Raw genomic sequence first — 12,439 nt, forward strand, 5'->3', positions numbered from 1 at the left:
TAGAATGTTTAAGTCCTGACTACTGGCTGAGACAATGGTAATGGGAAGAAAGCAAAAAAACTAAAAATGGAAAAAATGAAAAACACAAATTATCCAGGATTGATTCACTTGTTCAACAAGTAATTATGGAACAGTGTCTAATTTCTAGGAGCTATTATGAAAACTTTGCCTATATGACTTCATTTGAACCTCACAAGAACCTTGTGGGACAAGTATTATCCCTGCTTTACAAACAATCAATCTGAGGCTCCAACAGGTTAAATAATCTTCTCAATATCACATATACAATAAACGGTAAATGGGGGTAAACCCAGGACCATTTTGTCTTAAAGCTCATAAACTTTCTGACATATTAAAGTAAAAATAATAGCAAATGATTGCGATGATTATAACTCCTTAAAGATAGGGACTACGATATATGTCTATGTATCTCCAGTAGGACTTAGCACAGTAATCTGTATAAAATAATTTCAAATTGTTAAATCAGTCAATTGTCATAAGGCTGCCTGCTATGGGCCAGGTGCTTGCTTAAAAAAAATGAATGCATAGACAGGATTCCTTCATGGAACTTATAGTCTGTTGAAAGAATCAGACATTAAATATTACACAAAATTACATTATACAAATGACGTAAGTGCTATCATATAAAAGTATAAGATGCCAAGACAGTGAGAAATATTTCCAAACTTATATATTTAGAGGCTAAGGAGAGGATATGTCTATTTGAATGAAGATAAATTTGAGATGAGAAAAAGTTTAAGAATTTAATGGAGAGAGTATTTAAATTTTTAGTGTTAGCTAATTGTGGTGGTGTTTTACAAAGCTACGATGCATATTTTTGAAAAGCTATTTTCCTCATAATATATTATGGTTATATACTTAGTGATATCTTAGAAAAGTATAAGTACTAAGCAAACCTCTTCAAATAATAAGCTCAAAATATGGAAATAGGTGTATTCATAAAAGGATTGTCTCTATATTATTTAAATAGTCATCTTAATAGTAACAATTTAATTAAATGATTAATAATCCAAGAATAAGTTATGTTGTATCCCTTACAAATAATGGTTCTGAAGGGTAATGTAGCAATAGGAAAATGCTTGCATTCTAGTGCTATGTAAAAAAGGAATAAAAATATTGTATGCTCATAAAAACATGTTGAAAATATACATAAGAACTACTGAAAGAAGTATACCAAAACTTTGTAGCAATTATGGTAGAAAGACTATGAGAGATACCTTTTTCTTTTTTTATTTTGTAAATATTCTATAGTGTGATTTTATTATCATTGCAATTAAAAATACTTTCTGAAATAGAAAAAGAATAATCATAAAAACACATTTGGCTCCTATGGATAGATCCTGATTTTCTGATTGTATGTTTTGTATTAATACCTGACTTGGTACATAGCACTCTGGGAGATAATCAAGTCAATAAAAAGACCTGAAAAATAAATGAATCACAAACCATAACTGTTTAGTGCACATAGGAAGGTACTATTAATAACTACAAAGGCAAAAGGAGAGCATCTGCAACCCAAGGACTAAAATTAGTAATAATGTTGAAGGGAGTTCTACCAAATTATGTTTTCCAGAAGACAGCCGCAGGCTCTTCTTGTGTAAGGAAGACAGATCACCTCCATTAGCCTTGAAACAAAAGCAAAGACTTCTGGATGAGGGCATTTAATTATAATGTTTATGTAATCACTCTGTAGCCATTTATATAAACAAGATCGCTTAGAGCACTTGCTTTTCTGTGGGCAGTAAAGGGTACTAAAAGATGTATTTTGTAAAAAGTGTATTTTAAGCCAAATAATTCAGCACCACAAGTGAAAATTATTGGCATTTTATACTGGTGTTTTTAAACATGTAGAGAAGTGCAGATACAACCCTTTTTCTGCTTTATGATTGTTGGACTTTTCAGTCTATGAGCTTGTGATAGTAACAATAATAAATAACCAAAATGAGATACCTAACAATCTCTATTTACTTATGTCAGGGCCCATTCTAGGACTTTTATGTATATTAATTCATTTAATTTTATAATAACCCCTACAAAGGACATGAACTCAGAAGCTGGAAACCATCATTCTCAGCAAACTATCGCGAGGACAAAAAACCAAACACTGCATGTTCTCACTCACAGGTGGGAATTGAACAATGAGAACACATGGACACAGGAAGGGGAACATCACACACCGGGGCCTGTTGTGGGGTGGGGGGAGTGGGGAGGGATAGCATTAGGAGATATACCTAATGTTAAATGATGAGTTAATGGGTGCAGCACACCAACATGGCACATGTATACATATGTAACAAACCTGCACATTGTGCACATGTACCCTAAAACTTAAAGTATAATAATAAAAAAAAGAAAAAAAAATAACCCCATGAGGTTGATTATTATCATTATCTTCACTTTATACATAAGGAAACTGAAACATAGAGTGATTAAATGACTTGTCCAAGGTTGCTCAGCTAAATGCTTGGATTTGAATGAACATAGGAAACCTGGCTGGAGACCTCAGTGTTCTAAGCATACACTATGCTATGCATCTAAAGAAACATTTTGCATTAATACACCATCTTATTGCCAGAGTCACTAGAAATTATTTTTGATGAGATTAACAAAAAAGCTTGTTCCAAACTCATATTCTATCTCCTCACAATGCTATTTCCATGTTTCTTTTCTCTTTCTTTCTTCTTTTTTCTTTTTCATTTATCTTCTTTAACTTTTCGTAGTTTTAGAAATAAGTTCATCAATACAGAGGAAGACAGGAAAATGGGATTTTTTTCTCACATATTTCTTGATTGATTTATTTAGCACATCTATTTTTGATATGTAAGAACATAAGAAGTAAGTAGTCAGAAGTCTTCTTTGAGCCACCAAGAGTTGGTACGGAGATATCAAATGTCCTTACACAACTGGGCAGCCTCTGAGAACTGTCTGCTGAGATTTTAGATGTCAGAGGTGCAGACTCAAGAAAGAACAATAGTTTGCTTGGGTATACATGATATCTGTGATTTTATACATATATAAATACAAATAAATCTTTAACTTATTTATTTTTAAATTTGAATTTATTTATTTATGTCATATATAAATCTTGTATATTAAAAACATATTTTCCACTTTGGAATTGATTTATAGGTGAGTAATGTCATAACCTAGAGATAGCTTTGACAGGGAGGCACGTAGGTAACTAACGTCCACTTGTAGACTCAACTCTTCAAAAAATGTCTCTCCTATGACATTTGTACATCAAATTTCTAACTTAGCATTTTCAAAAAGTCACAGTTAAAATGTAAGTACACTACCAGGAATGGAGTAACACATGCCATTGTATTCACTAACACAGTATAACCACTTTGGAAAGCAGAGACCATGTTCGTGAGGGAGTGGTAAAGCAAAATGAATGGAGAAGCCATATCATCAGGTTTCGATGGGGTTATAGGAAACTGGACAGTGGGGCTGAGGAAAATGTGGATGGTGTAGTTTTCATGATAGGAGGGCAGAGCTACAGGTGTTTTGGAAGAATACCTTATAGGAGAGAAGTCTTGAAAGTGGAAGCTAGCAAACTGCATGGTGAAATGTAGATTACTTATTTGTTCTGGAGTCATCTCACTCTTCTGGCTATCTTGATAGAAACAGCACCAAGTCACATATTGAGGCAGCATACAATAGCTAAAAGAGTAGGAGTTTCCATCTGGTCCTGGACTCTTTTTGGGTGGTAAGCTATTGATTATTGTCACAATTTCAGAGCCTGTTATTGGTCTATTCAGAGATTCAGCTTCTTCCTGGTTTAGTCTTGGGAGGGTGTATGTGTCGAGGAATTTATCCATTTCTTCTAGATTTTCTAGTTTATTTGCGTAGAGGTGTTTGTAGTATTCTCTGATGGTAGTTTGTATTTCTGTGGGATCGGTGGTGATATATATCCCCTTTATCATTTTTTATTGTGTCTATTTGATTCATCTCTCTTTTCTTCTTCATTAGTCTTGCTAGCGGTCTATCAATTTTGTTGATCCTTTCAAAAAACCAGCTCCTGGATTCATTAACTTTTTGAAGGGTTTTTTGTGTCTCTATTTCCCTCAGTTCTGCTCTGATTGTAGTTATTTCTTGCCTTCTGCTAGTTTTCGAAGGTGTTTGCTCTTGCTTTTCTGGTTCTTTTAATTGTGATGTTAGGGTGTCAATTTTGGATCTTTCCTGCTTTCTCTTGTGGGCATTTAGTGCTATAAACTTCCCTCTACACACTGCTTTGAATGTGTCCCAGAGATTCTGGTATGTTGTGTCTTTGTTCTCGTTGGTTTCAAAGAACATCTTTATTTCTGCCTTCATTTCGTTATGTACCCAGTAGTCATTCAGGAGCAGGTTGTTCAGTTTCCATGTAGTTGAGCGGTTTTGAGTGAGTTTCTTAATCCTGAGTTCTAGTTTGATTACACTGTGGTCTGAGAGACAGTTTGTTATAATTTCTGATCTTTTACATTTGCTGAGAAGAGCTTTACTTCCAACTATGTGGTCAATTTTGGAATAGGTGTGGTGTGGTGCTGAAAAAAATGTATATTCTGTTGATTTGGGGTGGAGAGTTCTGTAGATGTCTATTAGGTCTGCTTGGTGCAGAGCTGAGTTCAATTCCTGGGTATCCTTGTCAACTTTCTGTCTCGTTGATCTGTCTAATGTTGACAGTGGGATGTTAAAGTCTCCCATTATTATTTTGTGGGAGTCTAAGTCTCTTTGTAGGTCACTCAGGACTTGCTTTATGAATCTGGGTGCTCCTGTATTGGGTGCATATATATTTAGGATAGTTAGCTCTTCTTGTTGAATTGATCCCTTTACCATTATGTAATGGCCTTCTTTGTCTCTTTTGATCTTTGTTGGTTTAAAGTCTGTTTTATCAGAGACTAGGATTGCAACCCCTGCCTTTTTTTGTTTTCCATTTGCTTGGTAGATCTTCCTCCATCCTTTTATTTTGAGCCTATGTGTGTCTCTGCACGTGGGATGGGTTTCCTGAATACAGTACACTGATGGGTCTTCACTCTTTATCCAATTTGCCAGTCTGTGTCTTTTAATTGGAGCATTGAGTCCATTTACATTTAAAGTTAATATTGTTATGTGTGAATTTGATCCTGTCATTATGATGTTAGCTGGTTATTTTGCTCGTTAGTTGATGCAGTTTCTTCCTAGCATCGATGGTCTTTACAATTTGGCATGATTTTGCAGTGGCTGGTACCTGTTGTTCCTTTCCATGTTTAGTGCTTCCTTCAGGAGCTCTTTTAGGGCAGGCCTGGTGGTGACAAAATCTCTCAGCATTTGCTTGTCTGTAAAGGATTTTATTTCTCCTTCACTTATGAAGCTTAGTTTGGCTGCATATGAAATTCTGGGTTGAAAATTCTTTTCTTTAAGAATGTTGAATATTGGCCTCCACTCTCTTCTGGCTTGTAGAGTTTCTGCCGAGAGATCCGCTGTTAGTCTGATGGGCTTCCCTTTGTGGGTAACCTGACCTTTCTCTCTGGCTGCCCTTAACATTTTTTCCTTCATTTCAACTTTGGTGAATCTGAAAATTATGTGTCTTGGAGTTGGTATTCTCGAGGAGTATCTTTGTGGTGTTCTCTGTATTTTCTGAATCTGAATGTTGGCCTGCCTTGCTAGATTGGGGAAGTTCTCCTGGATAATATCCTGCAGAGTGTTTTCCAACTTGGTTCCATTCTCCCCGTCACTTTCAGGTACACCAATCGGACGTAGATTTGTTCTTTTCACATAGTCCCATATTTCTTGGAGGCTTTGTTTGTTTCTTTTTATTCTTTTTTCTCTAAACTTTCCTTCTCACTTCATTTCATCTTCCATCACTGATACCCTTTCTTCCAGTTGATCACATCGGCTCCTGTGGCTTCTGCATTCTTTACGTAGTTCTCAAGCCTTGGCTTTCAGCTCCATCAGCTCCTTTAAGCACTTCTCTGTATTGGTTATTTCAGGACATAGGCATGGGCAAGGACTTCATGTCTAAAACACCAAAAGCAATGGCAACAAAAGCCAAAATTGACAAATGGGATCTAATTAAACTGAAGAGCTTCTGCACAGTAAAAGAAACTACCATCAGAGTGAACAGGCAACCTACAAAATGGGAGAAAATTTTCGCAACCTACTCATCTGACAAAGGGCTAATATTCAGAACCTACAATGAACTCAAACAAATATACAAGAAAAAAACAAACAACCCCATCAAAAAGTGGGCAAAGGACATGAACAGACACTTCTTAAAAGAAGACATTTATGCAACCAAAAAACACATGAAAAAATGCTCACCATCACTGGCCATCAGAGAAATGCAAATCAAAACCACAGTAAGATACCATCTCACACCACTTAGAATGGCAATCATTAAAAAGTCAGGAAACAACAGGTGCTGGAGAGGATGTGGAGAAATAGAAACACTTTTACACTGTTGGTGGGACTGTAAACTAGTTCAACCATTGTGGAAGTCAGTGTGGCGATTCCTCAGGGATCTAGAACTAGAAATACCATTTGACCCAGCCATCCCATTACTGGGTATATACCCAAAGGACTATAAATCATGCTGCTATAAAGACACATGCACACGTATGTTTATTGCGGCACTATTCACAATAGCAAAGACTTGGAACCAACCCAAATGTCCATCAATGATAGACTGGATTAAGAAAATGGGGCACATATACACCATGGAATACTATGCAGCCATAAAAAATGATGAGTTCATGTCCTTTGTAGGGACATGGATGAAATTGGAAATCATCATTCTCAGTAAACTATCGCAAGAACAAAAAACCAAACATGGCATATTCTCACTCATAGGCGGGAATTGAACAATGAGAACACATGGACACAGGAAGGGGAACATCACACTCTGGGGACTGTTGTGGGGTGGGGGGAGGGGGGAGGGATAGCTTTAGGAGATATACCTAATGCTAAATGACGAGTTAATGGGTGCAGCACACCAGCATGGCACATGTATACATATGTAACTAACCTGCACATTGTGCACATGTACCCTAAAACTTAAAGTATAATAATAACAGAATAAAAAAAGTATAATATATAATAAAAATATCTTGAAAATTAAAAAAAAAAACTTCTCAATGGCTGTCCCTCTCATTCAAGAGCAAAAATAAAATCATAACAATCCTTGAAAGCAAAAAAAAAAAAAGTAGGAGTTTCAGGTTGGGACAGACCTGGATTCAAGTTTATTTCTATCAGTGTGGCCTTGGATAAGTTATCAAACATTTAGTTCCTCCCATCTATAAAATGTAGCAATTAAACTATTAAACTAGAAAATCCACTATATGCCATGCGTATAGCAACTGTATGCACGCCATACCTATAGGCATAGATATACAGTAGCTATAAAAAACATATATGTATGTATATACACATATACATTTGTACATGGAGGTATTCACATATCTACTATAGTGCTATCTTTCTCCCTCATTATGTTACTTCTGCAAGAAACTTGCCATATTTTCTCTATTTTATATTTTCGTTTCTTATGTATGGATTTACTTTTAACAAATTTTCAAAATATGCAAATAACTTTCTGTTAAACTATAGTACTGGCCCTTTTATTTCTGAGGTAAACTAACTGACCATCTTAGGGAATTCTATTTGTTAGCTACCAAAAAAAATGATGTTTGCCACTTAATAAACAGACTCAGACAATATATTACTAATTTACTTCAACGAGAAAAAGACTCTTGCTTCTAGTGAATGATGTTACACAGTTTGTTTTGTTTTGTTGATAGCACTACTGTGCAATGGTCACCTGTGATACAATTATTTGAATTCATGACAATGCTGGGTTAGGAACCGAGGCAGATCCACTATGCTTCTTTATGTTCAGATGTTTTAAATCAGAATTATAGGACTATATCTATGTGCCTAGTCAAATATCTAAAATAATTATTCCATTCTCTGCTAACAGCTTAAACACGTGTTGTAATTCTAACAGACTTTAGAGAGCATATGGCAGTTTCAACAAGTCACACATATTTTTACATGCACCTAAGCTAGGGACCCCTGACCAATGAGTTGAGCATCATCTATCAGGATGCTCCCGATAGATGACAGACCTTCAACCAGCCAGCTAGGTCATTTCTGCTTCCTCAATTCCACATGTTTAGTTAGTTGGGATTCCCAGTCGGGAGGCAAAGCAGGTAGCATTTGGGCCCTCCCCTTACTGTGCTCAGTTCAGTTTATTCATGGAAACATCTCCAAGGATCTTAAAACTTTAAAATAGAAAATATCTCTTCCTCACAAAGTTGGAAGCCCTGAACCTGAGCCTTAAGAGATTTATTTTTACATTTGTTTTCAAATTCTCACAATTTATACAGAAAAAAAAATCAGAGTATCCATTCTGGTTTTTAATTTTTTTATTTCTTGCCATAGTATTATATATCAAGAATATTTATAAGAAGGAAGTAGTTAATACATATTTGTTATCTAAGTATAATTTGGGACACTATATAAATCTTTTAGTTTGTGGGTTACTTCTGTACCCTGTCATCTCCTAAGCTACCTGGTCTTTCTTGGAATAATAAATATACATACCTTTTAGGACCAAGATCTATAGTTTCACAATATTCATAGCCATCTGGTTCTGCTACAGGGTAAATTTAGACTGGAAATAAGGCAATATTAAGTAAGAGAAGCTTCGTTTGTTTAACCTACCTCCCAAAGGCTCCATTTGTAAAGAGTACAGACCAGAAATCACATGCACTGCTGGATTCTTTCCATGAGAAAAGCCTGTGTTGAGCTTTAGTTTCTTCATTTTCTTTAAACAGAACAAAAATCTCTCCTACCACTCAAAGGAGTGATTTGCAGATTTAATGCAATTATATCAAAGTAGTTTATAACCCATAAAACACAAAGTTATATGATCGTTACTTTGTATTGAACATCCATGAAACTCTAGGAATAGTACTAGAAGCTTTATACACCATTATATATAGAATGGTGTCTCTTTTAATTCTCAAGAAATCCTGTCCAGTTGTTATAATTATACTTACTGAATAAATTATATTAATTTATATTATAATTATATTAATTAGTTATATAATGAATTCATAGAAACTCAGGGGTTGGGTGATTTGCTCAGATCAATAGCTAGAAAGGGGCAGAATCAGTATTCAACTCAATATTACCTCCAAATGGAAGTAATTCAGTATTAGTGAGTATTACTAATTATAGAAGTAATACTTCTCCTTTCTACTCAGAGCTAACACAACAGCATTATCTAATGTTGTTAAATGGTAGGTGGAATTAAAAATTGTAGGTAAGATTAAGAAAGGAGGGAAATCACTGAATAACTTGCCCTTCCAGCAAAGTTGACAAAGTAGATAAGATCTCTGGTAAGATCTAATCTTCATCTCATTCTGCCACATGTTTTTGTTTTGTTTTTTAAGACGCGTCTCGCTTTGTGGCCCAAGCTGAAGTGCAGTGGCACAATCTTGGCTCACTGCAACCTCTGCTTCCCAGTTCAAACAATTCTCCTGCCTCGGCCTCCTGAGTAGCTGGGATTACAGGCATGCACCACCACGCCTGGCTAATTTTTGTATTTTCAGCAGAAAGGGGGTTTCACCATATTGGCCAGGCTAGTCTCCCCATGTTTTTGATCGAGGTCCCTGTGTTCTCAATATCCTGAGATGATTGGCTTATTGGCTGTTGCCACAGCCATTGGCTTCAGCCACTGTTCTGGCCTGGACATCATCCAGTGCATGTCAAAGACAGGACTCTGGCCTAGCTTCTTTTGGGGACTTTCTACCACAGAATGAGCAAAGGTGATGTTCGGAACAAAATACCTATACGTTTCATCCAGCTGCAAATAATCAGCTCCAGCTTCTGGAGTTACTTGGTACCTAAATTGGCCAGGTTGCTGTTGAGGATGAATGGGCCAATCTTACAGCTGAACACCATGATACTGGTTCCCAGGAGCCAAGCATTGCCCCAATCCAGCCTTTTTAAATTTATTTTAAAAATGTGTTAATACTTTTTAAATCTTTAAGCAGTGACTAATTTTCTTTTAAATAAAGATTGTTTTCCTCCAGCATACATCAGAGTAAAAGCATAAAATGGAGCTTTAAAAAAATTCATTTAGAATCAGTTATGTCTTCAGTTTACTAATCCACTCTTCAAATGAGTAGAACTTACAATTTGCTCTGGTTTTGTTACTTGGGTGGGTAAGATAACTTAGAAGAGCGACAGGGATTTTGCTAAAATATAAAAATGGGATAGTTTTAAATCTCTATTGTTGTTACCGTTGGCAGTAATATAAAGGAGATCAAAGAACTAATGTGTTTGTTCCCAACCTACCTTTAAATAAAATTGTTTTATAGATGTTATAAAAGTATACATATATACACTTTATGTACACACACATGCATGTCATGTATATATCCACTATAATGCTAGTTCTCTCTTATTATAACACTCCTGCAGGAAATTTGCCATATTTTCCCTATTTTGTGTTTTAGTTTCCTTTTTGTCATTAATAAATATACTTATACTAGGTTTTCAGAGTATAAAAATGTTTTCCCATCAAACTCTTATGGTGTTGGGCCTTTTTTTTCTGAGATAAAGTAACAGAGAAATCAATTTGGGAGAATCTTCTCATTAAGGGAGCATACTACTCCTTACTAGTGAACTGGCTTACAGACTGAGGTTGGCAGGTTCAGATATGTATAAGCAGAACAGTAGCAAGACATTTGCAGACCTATGATCCTTGCTTGTTCACCTAATTCTTTTTACCTAACACTGCTACTACTGTAAAACCAAAGCAAGACATTCAGAAAAAGACATTGCAGACCAAATTGACACTTTGAGGGAGGCTACCATGGGTATAATGTATAAGCCTCCATTTGGAGCAGGATCCAAGATCAATATGGATACATTAGATTCTACTTTTTAAAATAATCACTCATCTCATTTCAGACTATGGACATGCTACTGAGCTTTACTATCCTTAATCCTTAGTCTAGTACCTGGGTATCTTCATTAAGTATGAAAGGTTATTTCTATTAGGACTTGCCTCTGAGTCCCAAACTGGGACTCAGGATCAGATCATGGAGGAACATGAAACTCTTATGTGGATGATGACATGGATTGGGCATCTGTGGTGGTTCTAGAACTTCAGGATTCACCTGATCTGCCTCCTACTTATCTTTGGAAAAATGTAAAGTATAGGATCTTTCTACCACAATCTTTACTACTGTAGGGAGTTTGATCCACTGACTCTTTTCAAAAGACCTCTCAGTGTTCAAGTACTTTTCTTTAATGCCATTTCTTGAGAGTTGGAGCTACAGTTGCTCTAGATGTGTCTAGGTCTGATCTTTTCTCCCCGTACTCCTTGAGCCCCTGATAACCACCATTCTACTTTCTATTTCCATGAGTTCAGTCTTTTTAGATTCCCCATGTAAGTGAGATCACAAGGTATTGGTCTTTCTGTGCCTGGCTTATTCCACTTAACATAATGTCCTTGAAATTCATCCAAATTGTCAAAATGACAGAATTTTGTTCCTTTTTAAGGCTGAAAAGTATTCCACAATGTATATATGCCACTTATCTTTCTTTCTCTTTCTTTCCTGCCTGTTTTTCTTTCTTTTTCTTTCTTTTCTTCTTTCTTTCCTCTTTCTCTTTCCCCTTCCTTCTTTTCTTTCTTTGTTTGTTTCTTTCTTTCTTTTCTTTCTCCTTCCTTCCTTTCTTTTTCTTTCTTTCTTTTTTCTTCCTTTCTCTCTCTTTTCTCTTTCTTTCTTTCTTTTCTTTTCTTTCTCTTTCTCTCTCTTTCTCTCTTTCTTTCTCCCTTCCCTTCCCTTCCCTTTCCTCTTTCTTTTACAGGCTCTCACTCTGTCACCCAATGAGTACAGTGGCACAATCATAGCTCACTGCAGCCTGGAACTCCTGGGCTCAAGCAATACTTCTGCCTCAGCCTCCTGAGTAACTAGGACAACAAGCACATGCCACCACATCTGCCTAATTTAAAAAATTTGTTATAGAGACAACATTCTTGCTATGTTGCCCAGATTGTTCTCAAAGGTCTGGCTTCAAGCAATCCTCCTGCCTTGGCCTCCCAAAATGCAGGGATTACAGGCATGAGTCCCCACACTCAGCCTCAATGCCATGTTTGACTTATCCTTTTGTCCATTGATGGGCACTTAGGTTGATTCCATATCTTGGCTACTGTGAATAAATGCTACAGTGAACATGGGAATGCAGATATCTCTTCCATTTACTGATTTAATTACCTTTGGGTACATACCCAGTAGTGGAATTGATGGATCATATGGTAGGTCTATTAATTTTTTGAAGAAACTCCGTACTGTTTTCCATATGGCTGTACTAATTTATATTCCCATCAACAATGTGAAAAGTTTCCCTTTCTCCACCTCCTCACCAACACTTGTTCAGACACTTT

At 36.1% G+C, this 12,439-nt stretch overlaps 1 protein-coding gene across 6 annotated transcripts in view; it reads left to right on the forward strand.

The window, feature by feature from the left end:
- The window catches only part of SLC4A10 (solute carrier family 4 member 10), a 477,442-nt gene that overhangs the window by 413,709 nt on the left and 51,294 nt on the right, over positions 1-12,439 (forward strand). The window lies entirely within an intron of this gene.

The sequence above is a fragment of the Pan paniscus genome, chromosome 13 (assembly GCF_029289425.2).
Source record: "Pan paniscus chromosome 13, NHGRI_mPanPan1-v2.0_pri, whole genome shotgun sequence".
Taxonomy (NCBI): domain Eukaryota; kingdom Metazoa; phylum Chordata; class Mammalia; order Primates; family Hominidae; genus Pan; species Pan paniscus.